General features: G+C 43.9%; 1 protein-coding gene and 1 long non-coding RNA gene across 2 annotated transcripts in view; one reads left to right on the forward strand and one right to left on the reverse strand.

Annotated features, from left to right (window-relative positions):
• Positions 1-20,216, reverse strand: part of LOC137314905 (peroxidasin homolog) — a 573,760-nt gene that overhangs the window by 459,437 nt on the left and 94,107 nt on the right. The window lies entirely within an intron of this gene.
• Positions 1-20,216, forward strand: part of LOC137306369 (uncharacterized) — a 45,929-nt gene that overhangs the window by 8,735 nt on the left and 16,978 nt on the right. The window lies entirely within an intron of this gene.

Here is a 20,216-nt window from a genome sequence, read left to right on the forward strand (position 1 = left end):
CTTCAGGCCTCTGGCTTCTGGCACATTCTCGGAGCGCCCCAACCATCTCAGGCCTAAAAACAGGCTGCAACCAATTTCTAGGCCAAAAATTTGAACATGTGCAATTGCACACATTTTGTTTCAGGTTCTACTCTTATATAATTGTCCTGCTGAAAATGGATGAAAGAAAAAGTTTTTCAAAATCTATGCTTAAGTTCAGCTTCAGTCTTAGTTTATATTCCTTTTAGTACTAATCAGTAAGAAAACAATAATCTCTGAAATGTATCCTCTCTGAGGATTCACATCAGGACTGATACGCAATTGCATTAAGAAGAGATTCACAGCAAAATCTTGCAACTCTAAAGAGCTGGAGGGGGTTAGGAGAAATAAATAAATGATTTCGACCTTGTTTAAATAAGCATTGAAGAAGAGATGGATTAAACCCAGCATGTGTAAGCCTACAACATGCTGATCCGGTGTCAGATGTGCTATTCATTGTGTTGTCTGTCCAGTTACCTAGTCCCTTGGCATATCCTACAGTGCTGCTTTGTTAGTCATTCCATTGCTTTTCACTGTCAGTTCAGCATTCAATCTTCTATGATAAATCATACACTTGTACACAAATAGAAGTATACAAATAGTATATTGTGTGCCTTTAATAGGACGACTGTCGTGGAATGTACAATAAAGTCACCCTTAGGTAGCTGGTTCATACAGCTTGAAAAATAGTCCAAACAGATATGAATTCTTCCAGCAAAAGCTGGTCTTTTCTATGCTAGTGCATCTTAAAACTTCTTCTGCCATCCTACATTCCAGAGTTTGACAGTTTAAAAATAATCTATCAGTTCTAACATGCTAGCCTTGGCTCAGTAGTAGCTTTCTCCCCTCTGAATCAGCAGGTTGTGGGTTCATGCCCCACTCCAGGACTTGAGTACATATTCTAGGCTGATATATCAGTGCAGGATTGAGGATGTACAGCACTGGCAGAGGTGCCATCTTCTGGATGTGTTTTAAACCGAGAACGCACCTGGCCCCCCAGGTGGGTATAAAAGATCCCATGGCACTTTTCAAAGAGAGCAGGGGAGCTCTCCTGGTGCCCTGGCCAGTATTTATCCCTCAAGTAAATTCATTAAAACAGGTTGTCTGGTTATTAATTGCATTGCTGTTAATGAGACCTTGCTGTGCGCACATTGGCTGCCACGTTTCCCTATATTACAACAGTTACTACAATTCAAAAATACTTCAATGCCTGTGAAGCACTTTGGGACATTAAGGTTCTGAAAGGCACTACAGAAATGCAAGCTCTTTCTTTTAACACAATATTACCTATTTCTGAGGTAACAACTTGACCTCAAAGGATTATACTGAAGGTTTACCATACAAACATGTAAAGGAGGTTGTAGGCCTGGAAGAGGTTACAGACATAGGGAGGAGCGAGGTCATGAAAGTATTTAAACATGAAGATGAGAATTTTAAAATGGAAATGTTGGAGGATCTGAAACCAATGTAGCACAGTATCAAGTCAATGGTGTGACATTTTATGAAAATTATAGCTTATTTAAGAAGATGTTACATTGTTTGACTTCATTAGTTTGTATATATCCTGATAAAATCTGTTGCTTGGGAGAACCAAACTGAAGGGGACCAGCTCCTTTTAATATGCAACAGATGATATAATGCTTGGTTCTAAAGTGCGTGCACTCAGCCATGCCTAAGTAGTTATAGTAAGTTTATGTAATTGAATGTATTAGGAATATGCATCAGTTTTACTTCCAAAGTCAATATAACATGTATATAAACAGAACGGATGAGCTAATCATAGTCACTGAGAACTCTGAGTCAAAAGGCCTGAGTAGTTTCATTAGTTTTCACAAAATATAGGGGGTTAAATTAGTCTTCACCGGTTGCGTGAAACACACTCATAACCAATTGGCATCCTGTTTTATACCACACTCGATGAGTATCAGTTTGTATCCTTTTCCATCATGTCAAATGTCACATATCCATGCTCAGCCAGAGCTTTAAGTACAGTAGCAAGATAGTCTTTAAACCCTCGACAGGATAGGCACTTCGGATTAAGGTACTAACCAAGAATTTTTAATGAATAGTTTTTAATTTTCTGTGATTGACTGTAGAAAATTGAAATCAAATAATAAATACAGTGGACTTTAGCTATTCATGCATGTTCTTTAGTCTTCATGCTTTTTTTTTATTCGTTCATGGGGATGTGGGCGTCGCTGGCAAGGCCAGCATTTATTGCCCATCAATGCTGCTGACAAGGAAACATCAATGTAAAGATAAATTAAACTCTTGTCTAGTTGACATAGTCACTAACACTTAAAATCACAATTTCCTTTCAGTAGTCCTCCTCCTTAATATTTCAGTTGCAGTATTTGCCATTTCATCTACAAATGTTTGAGATAACCTGTAACTTGGACTGCTCACTTTTACTCAAGGTTGTCTTCTTCTAGTGGGGTGAGAAGAATCTCTTATTATCAACTAACTCCTGTTGAAAAAAACTTTGTATGCCTATCAAGTGAGGACAGGATTGGCTTCGATCTCTCTTGTGGTTCAACAGCCTGCTGACACTTCTGTCCTAGCCCCTACATTTTCAGAACGATGGCACAGCAAGACATCCTCCGACCCCGTGCCTGGACCACTTATCTTGAGCTCAGAGTAATTTGAATAAGTTGGGCAGGCTCCTTGCAGGATTCTCGCCTGCCTCAGGGAAGGAGGGAAATTATTGCTGCAGGCCTTGGAAGCCAGCAGCAGTGCAGAATGGGAAGTGGCCTCCGCAGCAGTATAGCATGGCCAGTGGCCTCCGCAGCAGTATAGCATGGCCAGTGGCCTCCGCAGCAGTATAGCATGGCCAGTGGCCTCCGCAGCAGTATAGCATGGCCAGTGTCCTTCGCAGCAGTATAGCATGGCCAGCGGCCTCCGCAGCAGTATAGCATGGCCAGCGGCCTCCGCAGCAGTATAGCATGGCCAGTGTCCTTCGCAGCAGTATAACATGGCCAGCGTCCTTCGCAGCAGTATAGCATGGCCAGTGTCCTCCGCAGCAGTATAGCATGGCCAGTGTCCTCCGCAGCAGTATAGCATGGCCAGTGGCATCCACAGCAGTATAGCATGGCCAGTGTCCTCCGCAGCAGTATAGCATGGCCAGTGGCATCCACAGCAGTATAGCATGGCCAGTGTCCTCCGCAGCAGTATAGCATGGCCAGTGGCATCCACAGCAGTATAGCATGGCCAGTGTCCTCCGCAGCAGTATAGCATGGCCAGTGTCCTCCGCAGCAGTATAGCATGGCCAGTGGCATCCACAGCAGTATAGCATGGCCAGTGTCCTCCGCAGCAGTATAGCATGGCCAGTGACCTCCGCAGTAGTATAACATGGCCAGTGGCCTCCGCAGAAGCTGAAATTATTATTTTTTAAATCTCGCACAAATTGTAATCAATTGACTACATTCCCTTGGGGCCTTTAAAATTGATATTAAGGTATCCCATCCCATAACAACAGTGGCCACTAGGAACACGTGATATTCTTTGCATCAGTATTACTTAGGGCACAAATTGTGGAAATATATTATATGGTGTGTTCCCATTATTTGCATCTGATTATAATATGCCAACTCATGTCTGGGCACATGTTATGGACACCCAGGGCATAATTTCTCCCTGGAGCTGGGAAGAGAGTGGGGCGGGTGCTGGGGGAGGGGGGGGGGTCCGGGGGGGAGATTTTCAGGTGTGAAACCCCGAAGCAAAGTTGGCGGGGCGGAATGTGCGATCACAACCTAATTGAATGATTACAATTTTACTTCCGCGTTTCCCACACGACAGTCAGACAGATTGACAGGCTAGCTACCTGTCAGGTGGGAAAGCAGCCAGGGAGCGAATGCCAGGTAAATCTGATATTGCCTGGGGGGAGAACCGCCTTCAGACATCGGAGAAGATTGGAGACACGGGGGGGGGCCTCGGACATCGGGGGCGGTCAGCCAATAGTGGGGATCCAATCGTGGCGGGTAAGCTTGTTGAGCTTGGAGAAAACACTCTTGTTCTTCCTAGACCACACGCAGTGTAATAAAGGCACTTATCTGATGAATCTCCTCTTTTTACCTGGCGAGACTAACAAGCTCCGGAAAAGCCGCCCTGAAGACGTTAAATTTAAAGTTAAATATCAATCAGTTAAAAGAACACTACTTATCGGCACTTATGTTAAGTGCCCCGCTAAATACCCGCCCGCCAGCACTATTTGGGGACACCACCTTGGCCAGTGTGTTACTCACACGCATCCAAATGAGTGGTTGCGGTCATGACCCAAAAAGCTAGTATCTTCACCTCCCACCGACTCCAACCCATCCCTTCTTGGGGGTTAAAAATCCCCCCCCCAACTCTCACTTCCAGTGGGAAACCCCAGAACTCGTGATGAGTTGGCTGAAAAATCTGCCACTCACTCTCTAAGCTCCCATATTAAAAATGGGCACTCGGGTGATATACCATAGGGCTGCCATTGCCCATGCAACCTTATTCCAAGATGAGTTATTGTCTACAGGAGAGGAGGACTTAGGGAACAAAGCATAAGAAAGAGAGAAGCAAAAATCTCTCTGTCAAAGACGGCAGTAGAAATATATCTGCTTCTATTTTAATAATAAAACCATTAATGGACAGTTGCTGAGATGCACAATTCAAATATATTGGCAAGTTTTAGTTTAATTAAACTCAGCAGACCAGAACTGGAATGCCTTAAGTTTGATAAGAGTGTATTAAATCTGACAGAATAAAAGAACACTTCGCGGTAGTAACTCAAAGTATCTTCTGAGGTGGTCCTTTTCAACTCATGCCATCATTCAAACCTCCCCTGAAGTTTTATTACGGTGAAAAGAAGATCAATTGGAATTCAGCACAAAATCAAAGAATTAAAAAACAAAAAGCTATGAAATTGCTTGTTGAGCTCATTAAGCTGTAATTCAAAAGCAGCAAAAATTAAATCTGATTTGTCTTTTCTGGTTTCTCAAAGGGATGTTGCCACCACATGGAGAAATTTTCAATTAAGTTCAGTTCATGTAATAGTCCAATCTGAAAACTCTGCTGTAATGATAATTGTGTTGATTGCCAGGAAAAGCTCAGAGTGCTGTGAGTGCTGGGTTTGATTCAATATGAACCTTGCAAAATTTGAAATTAGAATTTTGTTTTTGTGTCAACTGTTAGCCATAAAGTGATGATATTATATTCTGGTTCCAAACCTGACAAGACCGAGAAGATGTCTTCAGTGGAATGCAGTCAACATAGTTGAATAACATAGATTGTGATGTTGGATTAATATCCTTGAGTTATCCATGATTGCCTTTGGGGATCAGGTAGAAATTTCACAGTTTCCTTTTGGAAGTTTGACCTGTAATTATTCATCTCCTCCAGAAGATCAAATAAATTAGGTAGAGTTCATGATTGTTCAGTCTACACTTGGTCTATTAGAAGTGGTGGACTCAAGGGGCTGAAAGAATTCTCCTTATGCTATACTTTATGTTCTTGTATTGTAGATTACATCAAAAGATTACTCAAAGCAGAGTAAATTGTCATGTGATTCACCAGGCACTGATAACCTAGATTTTCCAATCAGTGTTTCTTTAACACCAGTATTAATCCATTTGAAATAAATGGGTTAATTCCTGCATTAAAATAAGTCTGATTGGAAGATCTAGTGTCCCTTTAAACAGTTCAGTTTGGGTTTCACTTTAAAGTGTACTTTATAGACCTGTAAACAAAGATGGAAGCTGGCTAATGTACTAAAAATTGTAACCTTCTACTGAATCAATGTGAAATGGCTTGATCTACATGTGAAGGTTGAGGGCAGCAGTTTTATATTATAGTTTGCATTATATTACTGGGCCAAATTGAATAGGGTTTGTGTTGGTGCTTTATGCCTAGGGAAGGATTGAACACTTTTGTAACATGGTGCCAATTCTGATATTAATAAGGCCCCAGGTTGCCTCCAATTCAAGTACTTCAGGCTGATTTTAACTACCAACAGGAAGCCGGTGGGAGCAGTCGGCAATCCCAGCAGGTAGTCCTCGTCGTGAGCCCAGTAGATTTTAACTTCCAAGCCTCGTTTGGATGCCGCCAGTGAGCTGGTCGTCCATTTCGCGCAGAAAGCAGCAGTGTGTGGGTAACACGCCCAGTGAATTCGGGGTGCTCCGCACGCAATTGCAGCCTAATTGAAGGCACTTATCTTGGCTTCCGGGTTTTGCGCTGGAAAGCTGCGCAGCGGGCGGACTGCACAGCTGCATCATAGGCTGTCAGCTGGAGGAGCCCTATTTAAAGGGGCAGTCCTCCACTGACTGATGCTGCAGAAAGGAGCCAAAATTACAGCATGGAGCAGCCCAGGGGGAAGGCTGCTCCCAGGTTTAATGATGCCTCACTCCAGGTCCTACTGGATGGAGTGAGGAGGAGGAGGAGGACAGAGATCTTCTCCCTGGCGGACGGGAGGAAGTGGCCTGCCTCTGCCACCACGAAGGCCTGGCTCAAGGTGGCAGAGGAGATCACCAGCACCACCAACATATCGCCCACCTGCATACAGTGCAGGAGGCGCTCAATGACCTAACTAGGTCAGCCGAAGTGAGTACACTTACTCATTCCCCTACACTCCGTCTGCCACAACACTGCCCCCACCCCACATCTCCTTCTGCACTGCCCACACTACTCTGTCACGTCACCCCTCACACCCTCTCAAAGCTCATCCTCACCTTACCTGCACTTACTCACCTCGCCAGTACTCATCCCACCATTACCACTCAACCCAATCCTCAAACAATCTCATGGCTCCGTCTCATACTCACCCTCTCATGCATCTTTTTCACGGTCAGCCTCACCCAACCTGTCACTACCTGTGTTGCAGCCACAGGGCATGCATCACATATGTGCAGTAGGAAGCGTAAGGCAAACGTGTTGTGAGCATGAAGGGGATGCGCAAGGGTATTTGAGGGTTTGTCATGGTTTTTACTTATATTTGATTTCTGATCAACTCACGTCTTTGCAAATCTTGTCTGGTTTGTGCAATAATGCCCTTTCCTGAGGATCACCATGAAGACCCACACCTGATGCCACCCATTGTGTCACTGCAGAGTGGGTGTAGGTGTATTTGCAGGGCTCTTTTATGCAGACGACTGAGAGATGTCGGCGATTTCCCCGGTGGCACCCTGGAAGGATGCGGAGAAGAAGTTGTTGAGGGCAGTGGTGATTTTGACAGCGACAGGTAAGAAGATGGTGCTCGGGCCAGCCAGGGGCAGCTCGGCATGAAAGAGGCTGCAGATGTCCACGACTACATGTAGAGTGACTCTGAGCCTCCGTGTGCACTGCTGCTCAGAGAGGTCCAGGAAGCTGAGCCTCAGTCTATAGGCCCTGTGGCGAGGGTAGTGCCTTCTGCGACGCATCTCTGTCTGCGGTTGCCCTCCCTCCTGCTGTGCAGGTGGATGTGTCACAGCACTGTGTCGTGGGGCTCCACGTGTCAGACGTGGATGGCGTGGCTGGTGATGCTGTTCGCCCTCCGAGGAGGTCATGACTGCAGCTATGGCGGCCCCCATCTGGAAGATGTACATTTGAGGGGGTCCGAAAGGTATGTAAATGTGTCTGCACACCGGGGTAAGTGTGAATTTTATTGTTAGGAGGAGGGTGGTGGAGGCCAAACATTGTCCAAAGTGACAGAGTGGCCTCCTGCAATGAGTGAGGGTCTCCCCCCCCACACCTGTCAAATGGACCTTTGCAGCTGCCACAGGCTGGTGGCTGCAACACGTCCATTTCAACTGGGAGTGTTTCCCCCAGTACGGGAAACACGCTCAGTTGAGTTGAAAATCCCACCCCTCCTAAAATATCCTACAAATCAGGTCTGCAAACGACCTGAACTATCTACTTAATTGGTTTAAGTGGGATCTCGCCGGCTTTAATTGCTGGGCTCCGGACCCACCCCGGGAATCCCCGATTTTCGGAGCCCCCCCGCCACGAAACCGCTGGCTCGGACGTCCCAAAATATAGCCCTAAAATTGGCCGATCCGGAGGCTGCTCGTTAGCACCCAGTGAAGGCTGCTGGCAGCAAGGTAGGTCTGGGGGGTGGGGGAAGGGAAAATGGTGTTGCAAGGGTCTCACAGCTGCAGCGGGGGGCGGGGGGCGGGGGGCAGGGGGGGGGTTGTTGGAGCAAGCCTGGAGCAGCAGAGATCCAGACTTTCCTTGTGCGGTCCGGATGAGCAGTCCTGCATTTCTTGGCCCCAGTAACAAAAGTTTTACCCTAGAAGGCCCCGTGGGATTCCCAATATCTTTACCTGGCTCAGGAGCAGATTAAAATGCTATCAGGGTCCCATGTATGTCATGGGATTTATTTGCATTTATCAACGTGCCTCCCGCCGGAGTCCAACAAAAGCCTCATCTGCTGCCAAAACTAGCAACATTAAACATTAAAATGGGGATTCATTGGGAACAGAGCAGGAAATGGAGCCGCTCCATTTTAACTGCTCCCCTGCTCCTTTCCCGCTGATAAGAACATAAGAACATAAGAAATTGGAGCAGGAGTAGGCCAATCGGCCCCTCGAGCCTGCTCCGCCATTGAATAAGATCATGGCTGATCTGAGGAGTGTTAAGTTCCCAGTACTGAATTCCCAAACTTGAACTTTTATGCTATAGTGCAAAGAGCTAAATACTTTAAACCAAGACAATTTGTACATTAACACTCAATTTTGTTGGTGTTATATACATCAATACAGCACATTTAAATACATATATATATATGTGATGGCGCAACCATTTTGAACAAAACACAATATTCTATAATTTGTTTGAAGTTTTGTTCGATTGTAGCAATAGAACACTGGGACTCTACGTGGAAGGAGAGTACGTAGTGCCTTGATGGTTATGACTGGTGCAATATCGAAACTCTAATACAATGTTGGCGTTGTCACCTTGTGTGCCCATTAATATTAGGCCGGATCTTACTGGTAAAATAATGGTGTGTTAACGATGCACGCCATTATTAATGTGCAAATCGGTCAGCAACTTCAGGGGATTAAGAGATACAGTGTGAGTTGTAAATCGCCAGAACTTGCTAGTTGATTTACGCCATTCCACCATTTGCTTTGCACAAATGGCATCTCACCCATAACATCCCTGTTATTTTTAAGAACTTGCTAGATTTGTACATTAATTGCCCATTAAACTCGCCACAGAAAGTTAAGTCTGGTAATTAACATTTTTGATGACGTGATAATTGTTAATGCAGTGCTAATCAACCTCTCCGGCCCAGAAATTAAACACTTTAAACTGTGGAGTCTTTTTCCTTAGGTGGTAAATTGTTCTTAGAGATTTTTAAAATGTCAAATTTTAATTTTTTTTCTTACTTCTTCTTTGTCATTTTTGGCTCTCTCTCTTAATCCAATCTTTCTTTCCATCTTTTTAGTTGTCTTTCTGTACCTGATTTGACTCTAATTCACCCTCCTCCTCAGCTGTTTCTCTGTTTCTTTCTCAATCCTTAAACCTCATTGATTAAGGAGATACACTGTTTGTCCCATTGTTCACCAAGGTCCCAGATGCCCTGTTGCCCTCACTGCGCCACTATCAACTCACACTTCAAGCAAGTTACAGCACAAGGAAATTTTGACCTGAAGGGGGCAGAAAAAAGTCTATCTAACAGGGCAGATGCCTTTCTCCAGTAAGATCCGGCCCATTGTCTCTGCCCCTCCTTTCAACAAATGCTAGCAATTAAATATGAATCAGCTGTTTGGTGAGGGGAGAGTAGTTTTAACCTGGATTTGCATTAGTTGTTTGAAATTGGAAATTTGTTTCTGTCATAGCGAAAGCATTTGCCGCAAAATGAGTTCAGATTTTTATTTTAGTTTCCGTTCATACTATGGTAAAAAAAAATTCTTTGCAGAGTCTGGCACGATTGGCAACACAATGATATCAAATCATTGTCACTTTATCCTTGTGCCTTCCTCTGTGTGCAGCTTCCTGACACGTCATCTGATGACAAGTAACTTTTGGTCTACCAATTTTCACCCTTTCTCTCCTGAAGGTGTTGATTGCTCCTGGGGTATGATTCCATGGGTGCCTGGTACCGTACCCAAATGGCCATTCTTCAGGTATGACCTTAGACAATGGAAGGTCACGGAAGGCATCACAGCTAAGACTGATCCTGACATTCACACTTATACATTTTCCAGCAGCGTCACTGTACTGGAGCAAGAATCCTGGTTGATTTTGTTTTTCTCCTTCCATAGCCCAATATCACTGAGGCCAACTGTACTTCTCCAACTGCTGCCTCGACATAACTTCAATGTCACCTCATTGTTGGAGCTGATATTATTATTGCAGTTTGTTGAAACTGAAGTCATATTTGACAAAACCTAACCTGTTGCCTCTGCTCACCCAAATGGAAAGTTTCTGAATTCCAGACTGACCAAGTCTGAAACGTAAGGAAGGTTTCCATTTTCCAAGCCAAAACCATGAATGCGATGAGCATACGTTTTGGTGTGCACAAGCACTGCCTTTTCTCACTGACATTTATTTTACTGCAGTGAATTCATGAGGAAATAAACTTGACACTGAGCAAATGTTTTTTCTCGGTCTGTTTAGTCCTTATAACTGAGGATCAAAGTGAGAAGAAAAATCACAAAGACGTGTACACAAAAGCACTGACATTCTCTGTTATCTGACCAGTCACATCAGTGGCCATGGAACTGAACAGGTCATAACATCAATTCAGTTCATTGATTTAAAAAAAAGCAGAGTCAACATGTGGGAAAGCCTTTCATCTGCTTGTATATACAGAGGGTCAATCAGAAAACAGCTAACTGCTTTTAATGCTGGTAATTAATAAAAGAAAACTTACAAATTAACAAAACTGACTCCCACACTGTGGTTTATATCACAATTAATGGTGTGTGTGCAACTGGAGTTTGAACTTAAATTAGCTGTATGGGTAAATCATTGTATGTGCTATATTAAGACCCATGTCTCAATGGTCTGTAGTATCTCATAAGAATAAGTAAACTGCACCATAAATCATTCCTTCTAAATGTATCATGACCTAAGAGCAAAAGAAGCATAAATGCACTGGATAATTAAATTGAGTAAAGTTAAGCCTTCTCAAGCCTTCTGGTAAAAGTGAGAAAAGACACAATTTCCACACTTAGCTTTTCTTCCTTCCTCATCCTGCTTCTCCCCTTCTCTCCTTAAGGGACTGATACCTTACTGGGCTACAGTTCCACAGTGCCAGGAACCCTCTAGTATTTAATCTTCAGGAGTCACTGACCATGTCGTACAAACTCTCAGCAAGTTTCTCACTGTCAAGACTGAACGCACCAGAGCTCAAGAAGGAAATCCACCACAAAAGGTGGTGAGGGACTTTAACGGTGCAGAAGAGTCCTGAATATGAAGGGAACCGCACTTGGCAGATACCAAGGCCTACAAAGGTATGTGCTGGGGGCCAGAATGGAGAGGAGGCCTCTACTACATCCATTCACTCCATTTGTGGACATTGAAGTCTGGGTTTACCACCACCTTCCACCAGGCAGCCTCAGTGAGCAGCAGTAAGGGACAGGAGGGAAATGAGATGGGAAGCTCACTCCGGTGGCATTTATACGCCGCGGGTAGAGAATGGGCAGGCAGCAGTGGTACCGGTGAGGAGAGGGAAATTGAGATTGGTGTGGACATTTAGCAGTAGGTCTCACCGCCCCATTTTCCCCTGTTTCTGCCACTATCCTGCCCCATTTTAGGCAAGATAACAGAAGAAAATGCAGCCAGTGTACTTAGATATCTAAAAGGCATTTGAAAAAGGCCCAAATGAATGATTAATAATCAAACTCAAAGTTGTGGGGATTCAGGGCAAGCCATGCAAATGGATAAGAAACTGGCTGAAGGGCAGGGAGCAACAAGTACTCATTAGAGAAGTTGCGTTAGGATGGAGGGATGTCCTGAGTGGGACGCCCCAGGGCTTGGTGTTGGGACTATTGCTGCTTCTCATTTATATAAATGACCTCGTCTCAGAAGCTCAATGTAAACTGCTGATGATACTAAACTGGGAGGGGTAGTGGAATCAGAGGAAGCAGCTCAAAATTACAGTGAATTGGACAAAATAAGTATGTGAGCTGATCAATGGAAAATGAAATTTAATCCAGACAAGTGCAAAGTACTACACATAGGATGGAAAAATAAGCATCACGTGTACTCCTGAATAGTGCTGAATTAGCTAAGGATGTGTAGTACTTTGCAGCCTTCGAAGTACTATATTAGAATATGTACTGTTATATTAAAATATGTACTGATATTAGAATATACACTGTTGCATTAGAATATGTACTGTTATACTAAATATGTACTGATATATTAAACTATGCACTGATGTATTCTAATATATCAGTATATATTCTAAGCTGCGCTGATATATTAGAATCATACAAAGGTTACAGCACGGAAGGAGACTATTTGGCCGATCGAGTCCGTGCCACTCTATGCAAGAGCAATCCAGCTAGTTCCACTCCCCCGCCCTTTCCCTGTAGCCCTGCAAATTTTTTCCTTTCAAGTACTTATCCAGTTCCCTTTTGAAGGCCATGATTGAATCTGCCTCCACCACCCCCCAGGCAGTGCATTCCAGATCATAACCACTCGCTGTGTAAAAAAGCTTTTCTTCATGTCACCTTTGGTTCTTTTGCCAATCACCTTAAATCTATGTCCTCTGGTTCTTGACCCTTCTGCCAATGGGAACAGTTTCTCTCTATGTATTCTGTCTAGACCCTTCATGATTTTGAATACCTCTATCAAATCTCCTCGCAACCATCTCTGTTCCAAGGAGAACAACCCCAGCTTCTCCAGTCTATCCTCACAACTAAAGTCCCTCATCCCTGGAATCATTCTAGTAAATCTCTTCTGCAATCTCTCTAAGGCCTTCACATCTTTCCTGAAGTGCAGTGCCCAGAACTGGACAAAATACTCCAGTTGTGGCCAAACCAGTGTTTTATAAAGGTTCATCATGACTTCCTTGCTTTTGTACTCTATGCCTCTATTTATAAAGCCCAGGATCCCAAATGCTTTTTTAAAACCGCTTTCTTAACCTGCCCTGCCACCTTCAACGATTTGTGCACATATACCCCCAGATCTCTCTGTTCCTGTACCCCTTTTAGGATTGTGCCCTTTAGTTTATATTGCCTCTCCTCATTCTTCCTACCGAAATGTATTGTATGCACTGATAAATTTGCTGCCCTCTTCTAACAACAGGCCTGAACTGGTGTATCGCCTTCCACTGTGCTGATTGTCGCAGGTTAATTGTTACTGACTTTGCCTCCAGTGCTTCTTAATCTGCTACTCCTTGACTGGTGCAAAAAGGCTGCTCAGTCATTGGCAGGGAATCAATCAGAGAACAGCCTTGACTAATCTTCAAGGCCTGGGAAGTTTAAAGAGCTGACTAAGGCTGAGCAAAAGTGAAGTAGTAATTGCGCACAAATGTGGAAAGAAAGAAAACGTAGGCCGGGTAAAAGAAACTTGTCAGCCTATGGGCTGTAGCTTGACATCCTCACTGTTAAGATATAAATTTACTCTGGTCATGCATGCAGGCCACAGAAGAAAAAATGTTGGCATTCCTGCTGTCATGTTGTTCATTATCAGTGGAATGTTTTTGGATATTTTGGTAAAAATAATAAATTTCTAACAAGCATGCAGTCAGATGTCTCTCTCTCTAATAGGTCACTCTAGTAACATAATACCCTAGGAATTCACAATATAGATAGAAAATTTCAAACTCGGAGTACTCATTGGCAATCCAGAGAGTAAACGCATCCATGGTGCACAAAGGGTTATATGGACTGGAAACTCATTACTAGAAATGCTGTTATCACAGACCTCTCATTATGACAAACGTTTCCTCATGTCCTTGTTGAATTTTCACAATAATCAATAAAGGCGCTTGAAGCTTGATAAAATTAATGATAATTTAAAAGGAGGGATCTTGTTGATGGATTTACTATATAGTAATATGTCAAATCCAAAATAAAATTTAATACATCATGCCTACTGGTGCATACCAATGGAAACATTCCTTTTAAGTACTTTCCAGGTTGACAGAAGGCAGTCGTGGTTCGGGCTGACATCAACCTAACGTAAGAGAAAAATACCCTTTCTATTACCGCTGTTACTCACAATCCCCTCATTATAATAGGCTATGTGGATTGACAGCAATGTAACCTCATAATAGTTTCATACAACCAACCTGAGATGTCTTTAGGTTTCAATAATAATTGATTTGTTTCCATGTTTGTACCGTTGTTTAAAAAGGGAGAAAAGGATAGACCTAGTAATTACAGGCCAATCAGTCTAAACTCGGTGGTGGGCAATTTATTGGAAAAAATTCTGAGGATCAGTATAAACCGTCATTTAGAAAGACACGGATTAATTGAGGACAGTGAACATGGATTTGTTATGGGAAGGTCAGGTCTGACTAAATTGATTGAATTTTTTGAGGAGGTAAGAAGGAGGGTCGATGAGGGAAGTGCATTTAATGTAGTCTACATGGATTTTAGCAAGGCTTTTGACAAGGTCCTATATGGCAGACTGGTCAGAAAAGTAAAAGCCCATGGGATCCAAGGGAAAGTGACAAGTTGGATCCAAAATTGGCTCAGTGGCAGGAAGCAAAAGCTAATGGTCGACAGGTGATTTTGTGACTGGAAGGCTGTTTCGACTGGGGTTCCGCAGGGTTCGGTACGAGGTCCCTTGCTTTTTGTTGGGTATATTAATGATTTAGACTTAAATGTAAGGGGCATGATTAAGACGTTTGCAGATGATACAAAAATTGGCTGTGTAGTTGGTATTGAGGATGAAAGCTGTAGACTGCAGGAAGATATCAATGGACTGGTCAGGTGGGCAGAAAAGTGGCAAATGGAATTCAATCAGGAGAAGTGTGAGGTAATGCTTTTGGGAAGGGCAAACAAGGCAAAGAAGTACACAATAAATAGAAGGATACTGAGAGGTGTAGATGAAGAGAGGGACCTTGGAGTGCATGTCCACAGATCCCTGAAGGTAGCAGGACAGGTAGACAAGGTGGTTAAGAAGGCATATGGGATACTTTCCTATATTAGCCGAGGCATAGAATATAAGAGTAGAGAGGTTATGGTAGAACTGTATAAAACACTACTTAGGCCACAACTTGAGTACTGCGTACACTTCTGGTCACCACATTACAGGAAAGATGTGATTGCACTAGAGAGGGTACAGACAAGATTTAAAAGGATATTGCCAGGACTGGAGAATTTTAGAATGAGGAAATATTGGATAGGCTGGGGTTGTTTTCTTTGGAACAGAGGAGGCTGAGGGGTGATTTAATTGAGGTGTACAAAATTATGAGGGCCTCGATAGAGTGGACAGGAAGGACCTATTTCCCTTGTCAGAGAGGCCAATAACGAGGGGACATAGATTTAAAGTAATTGGTAGAAGGATTAGAGGGGAGCTGAAATAAATGTTTTCATCCAGAGGGTGATGGGGGTCTAGAACTCACTTCCTGGAAGGGTGATAGAGGCAGAAATCCTCAACTCATTTAAAAAGTACATTGATATGCACTTGAAGTGCCGTAACCTACAAGGCTATGGACCAAGTGCTGGAAAGTAGGATTAGGTTGGGTAGCTCTATTTCGACTGGCACAGACACAATGGGCTTTTTTTTATTCGTTCAATGGGATGTTCATGGTGTCACTGGCAAAGCCAGCATTTGTTGCCCATCCCTAATTGCCCTTGAGAAGGTGGTGGTGAGCCGCCTTCTTGATGGCTTGTTAGGCCATTTCAGGGGGTGATTAAGAATCAACCACATTGCTGTGGGTCTGGTGTCACATATAAGCCAGACCGGGTAAGGACAGCGGGTTTCCTTCCCTAAAGGGCATTAGTGAACCAGATGGGTTTTTATGACAATCTGGCCACCATTACTGATACTAGTTATTTTTATTCCAGATTTTATTTAATGAATTGAATTTAAATTCCCCAGCTGCTGTGGCAGGATTTGAATTTATGACTCCAGATTATTAGTCCAGGTCTCTGGATTACTAGTCCAGTAACATAACCACTATGCTACCGAGGTTGAATGGCCTCCTTCTGTGCTGTAAAGTTTCTATGTTTGTTTCTATGTTTGGATTGGGACCTGTTGCCAACATCCTGGCTTTCTCGAGTATCCCTCTTTGAGTTGAGATAGAAAGGTAGAAATTACATTTATCTCCAACAGAATTCTGATATTTCGTGTAGTAACTATGGGTAAATTGGAGTCATATGAGAGAATCCAGCTCACAGATCATTTAGGCAATAACAAACATTTATATGCTATCTCATGTGCTGTTAAACGGAGGAGATGCTGAATAATAAACAGATAAGGCTACTTCTGTTCAACTTTCAGCTTCTCCTTAGTTTTACATGCCCATTGTAGCTATTCAATCACATCAATAATATTTCAATTCTTAGTACTGAATTTTATATTCAGGATACCACATATAAAACAGCAACATTTTATTTATTCCTCTGATAACTGATTTGAATATAAATCCCATTACCCATTTCCCTTGATCTGTTCCTTGAAGATGGATTGCTCATAGAATTCAGGGGCATTTAAATCCTTATAACTTCAGCAGAATTGTTACCCAAATATCTGAGCAACTAGATGATAAACACAAAGACCAGTAAATCACAAGACCAGCAATTTCATTCTTCTGTCACTAAGAATATTTAAGAATGGACTATACAGGCTTTTTAAAACAAAATCTACTGTCATCTGCAATGGGCATGTCTGGCATCAGAACTGCAGCAGCAGCAGCTCAGAGAGAAATTGCACAGTCCTGAGGAATGGTTGCACCCAGAGCCTGCAGGTATGAGACAAGTGAAGCAACAGGGGGCTCGGGGAATTAGACAGAGCACAATTTGCAGCACACAACTGTGGCTCTTCAGCTTCAAATTCATGGAAAAACCTTCAAGGAAATACCTAGACATCTGTCAAGTTCACTTAAAAGAAATTAATAATATATTCTATTTAATTTGATTATTAGTTACTTATAAATGGAAAACAGGTCCAGGGAAACAAAAAAGCTGCTTGTTGTACATACCTTGTCACTCTTTGATGTGCAGTATTATTATTAAAAGTGAGGCTTTTGTATAAATCAATGTGAGAACTGGTTGTGAACATAGAGGCGCGTTGTATCAAAGTTGGGCAAATTAGTTCTCCACTGTATGTATGTGAAAGATAAATGGGAGATTGAAGTCACTACAGGGGGTGATGGGGATATACATTCTATTACATGTAAATATATATATATTTCTGTAATTGTATTGTATTGTATCTTCTATATTTCTAATCGTTATATAATGAATGACAATCAGATGAGACACACGGATTTTTTTTATATCACCATGGTGTGTGGATCTATTTTATGTAATTACAGCACATTACATCACAGATTTATTTATGGTTCATAAGGGGCACAAAATTGTTAACTTATCTGTCTGCAGTGGGTGAGGAGAATGCTGTATGTTTATCTAATCAATATTTTAAAACATTTCTGAACTACCACAGAGGTTTGAATGAAAAAAAATGGAGAGATAAAAACTTGATGAAGGAGTGTAGGATATTGCATTGGAGAGTTTACTGAACACAAAATTGCCTTAAGTAGTTAATACTGAGCCAGAATTTGCTGTCAAAATAACAGCAAGGCTAAAGGCACTCGCTGTTTGTTATTTTGTTTATATAGTCTAGCTGCTAGACTGGGCCTGCGGCAGGTGGTGAGCGAACCAACACGAGGGAAAAACTTACTTGACCTCGTCCTCACCAATCTATCTGTCGCAAATGCATCTGTCCATGACAGTAATGGTAGGAGTGACCACCGCACAGTCCTCGTGGAGATGAAGTCCCGTCATCGCACTGAGGACACCATCCAACGTGTTGTGTGGCACTACCACCGTGCTAAATGGGATAGATTCAGAATGGATCTAGCAGCTCAAAACTGGGCATCCATGAGGCACTGTGGGCCATCAGCAGCAGCAGAACTGTATTCCAGCACAATCTGTAACCTCATGGCCCGGCATATTCCTCACTCTACCATTACCAACAAGCCAGGGGATCAACCCTGGTTCAATGAGGAGTGTAGAAGAGCATGCCAGGAGCAGCACCAGGCGTACCTAAAAATGAGGTGCCAACCTGGTGAAGCTACAACACAGGACTACATGCATGCTAAACAGCGGAAGCAACATGCTATAGACAGAGCGAAGCGATTCCACAACCAACGGATCAGATCAAAGCTCTGCAGTCCTGCCACATCCAGTCGTGAATGGTGGTGGACAATTAAACAACTAACGGGAGGAGGAGGCTCTGCAAACATCCCCATCCTCAATGATGGCGGAGTCCAGCACGTGAGTGCAAAAGACAAGGCTGAAGCGTTTGCAACCATCTTCAGCCAGAAGTGCCGAGTGGATGATCCATCTCAGCCTCCTCCCGATATCCCCACCATCACGGAAGCCAGTCTTCAGCCAATTCGATTTACTCCACGTGATATCAAGAAACGGCTGAGTGCACTGGATACAGCAAAGGCTATGGGCCCCGACAACATCCCAGCTGTAGTGCTGAAGACTTGTGCTCCAGAACTAGCTGCGCCTCTAGCCAAGCTGTTCCAGTACAGCTACAACACTGGCATCTACCCGACAATGTGGAAAATTGCCCAGGTATGTCCTGTCCACAAAAAGCAGGACAAATCCAATCCGGCCAATTGCCGCCCCATCAGTCTACTCTCAATCATCAGCAAAGTGATGGAAGGTGTCATCGACAGTGCTATCAAGCGGCACTTACTCACCAATAACCTGCTCACCGATGCTCAGTTTGGGTTCCGCCAGGACCACTCGGCTCCAGACCTCATTACAGCCTTGGTCCAAACATGGACAAAAGAGCTGAATTCCAGAGGTGAGGTGAGAGTGACTGCCCTTGACATCAAGGCAGCATTTGACCGAGTGTGGCACCAAGGAGCCCTAGTAAAATTGAAGTCAATGGGAATCAGGGGGAAAACTCTCCAGTGGCTGGAGTCATACCTAGCACAAAGGAAGATGGTAGTGGTTGTTGGAGGCCAATCATCTCAGCCCCAGGGCATTGCTGCAGGAGTTCCTCAGGGCAGTGTCCTAGGCCCAACCATCTTCAGCTGCTTCATCAATGACCTTCCCTCCATCATAAGGTCAGAAATGGGGATGTTCGCTGATGACTGCACAGTGTTCAGTTCCATTCGCAACCCCTCAGATAATGAAGCAGTCCGAGCCCGCATGCAGCAAGACCTGGACAACATCCAGGCTTGGGCTCATAAGTGGCAAGTAACATTCGCGCCAGATAAGTGCCAGGCAATGACCATCTTCAACAAGAGAGAGTCTAACCACCTCCCCTTGACATTCAACGGCATTACCATCGCCGAATCCCCCACCATCAACATCCTGGGGGTCACCATTGACCAGAAACTTAACTGGACCAGCCATATAAATACTGTGGCTACGAGAGCAGGTCAGAGGCTGGGCATTCTGCGGCGAGTGACTCACCTCCTGACTCCCCAAAGCCTTTCCACCATCTACAAGGCACAAGTCAGGAGTGTGATGGAATACTCTCCACTTGCCTGGATGAGTGCAGCTCCAACAACACTCAAGAAGCTCGACACCATCCAAGATAAAGCAGCCCGCTTGATTGGCACCCCATCCACCACCCTAAACATTCACTCCCTTCACCACCGACGCACTGTGGCTGCAGTGTGCACCATCCACAGGATGCACTGCAGCAACTCGCCAAGGCTTCTTCGACAGCACCTCCCACACCCGCGACCTCTACCACCGAGAAGGACAAGAGCAGCAGGCGCATGGGAACAACACCACCTGCACGTTCCCCTCCAAGTCACACACCGTCCCGACTTGGAAATATATTGCCGTTCCTTCATTGTCGCTGGGTCAAAATCCTGGAACTCCCTTCCTAACAGCACTGTGGGAGAACCGTCACCATACGGACTGCAGCGGTTCAAGAAGGCGGCTCACCACCACCTTCTCGAGGGCAATTAGGGATGGGCAATAAATGCTGGCCTCGCCAGCGACGCCCACATCCCGTGAACGAATAAAAAAAATTTTGACAGCGAATTCTGGCTCGGTATCAACTACTTAAGGCAATTTTGTGTTCAGTAAACTCTCCAATGCAATATCCTACACTCCTTCATCAAGTTTTATCTTTCCATTTTC

This window comes from Heptranchias perlo, chromosome 3, assembly GCF_035084215.1.
Source record: "Heptranchias perlo isolate sHepPer1 chromosome 3, sHepPer1.hap1, whole genome shotgun sequence".
In the NCBI taxonomy this organism is placed as follows: Eukaryota; Metazoa; Chordata; class Chondrichthyes; order Hexanchiformes; family Hexanchidae; genus Heptranchias; species Heptranchias perlo.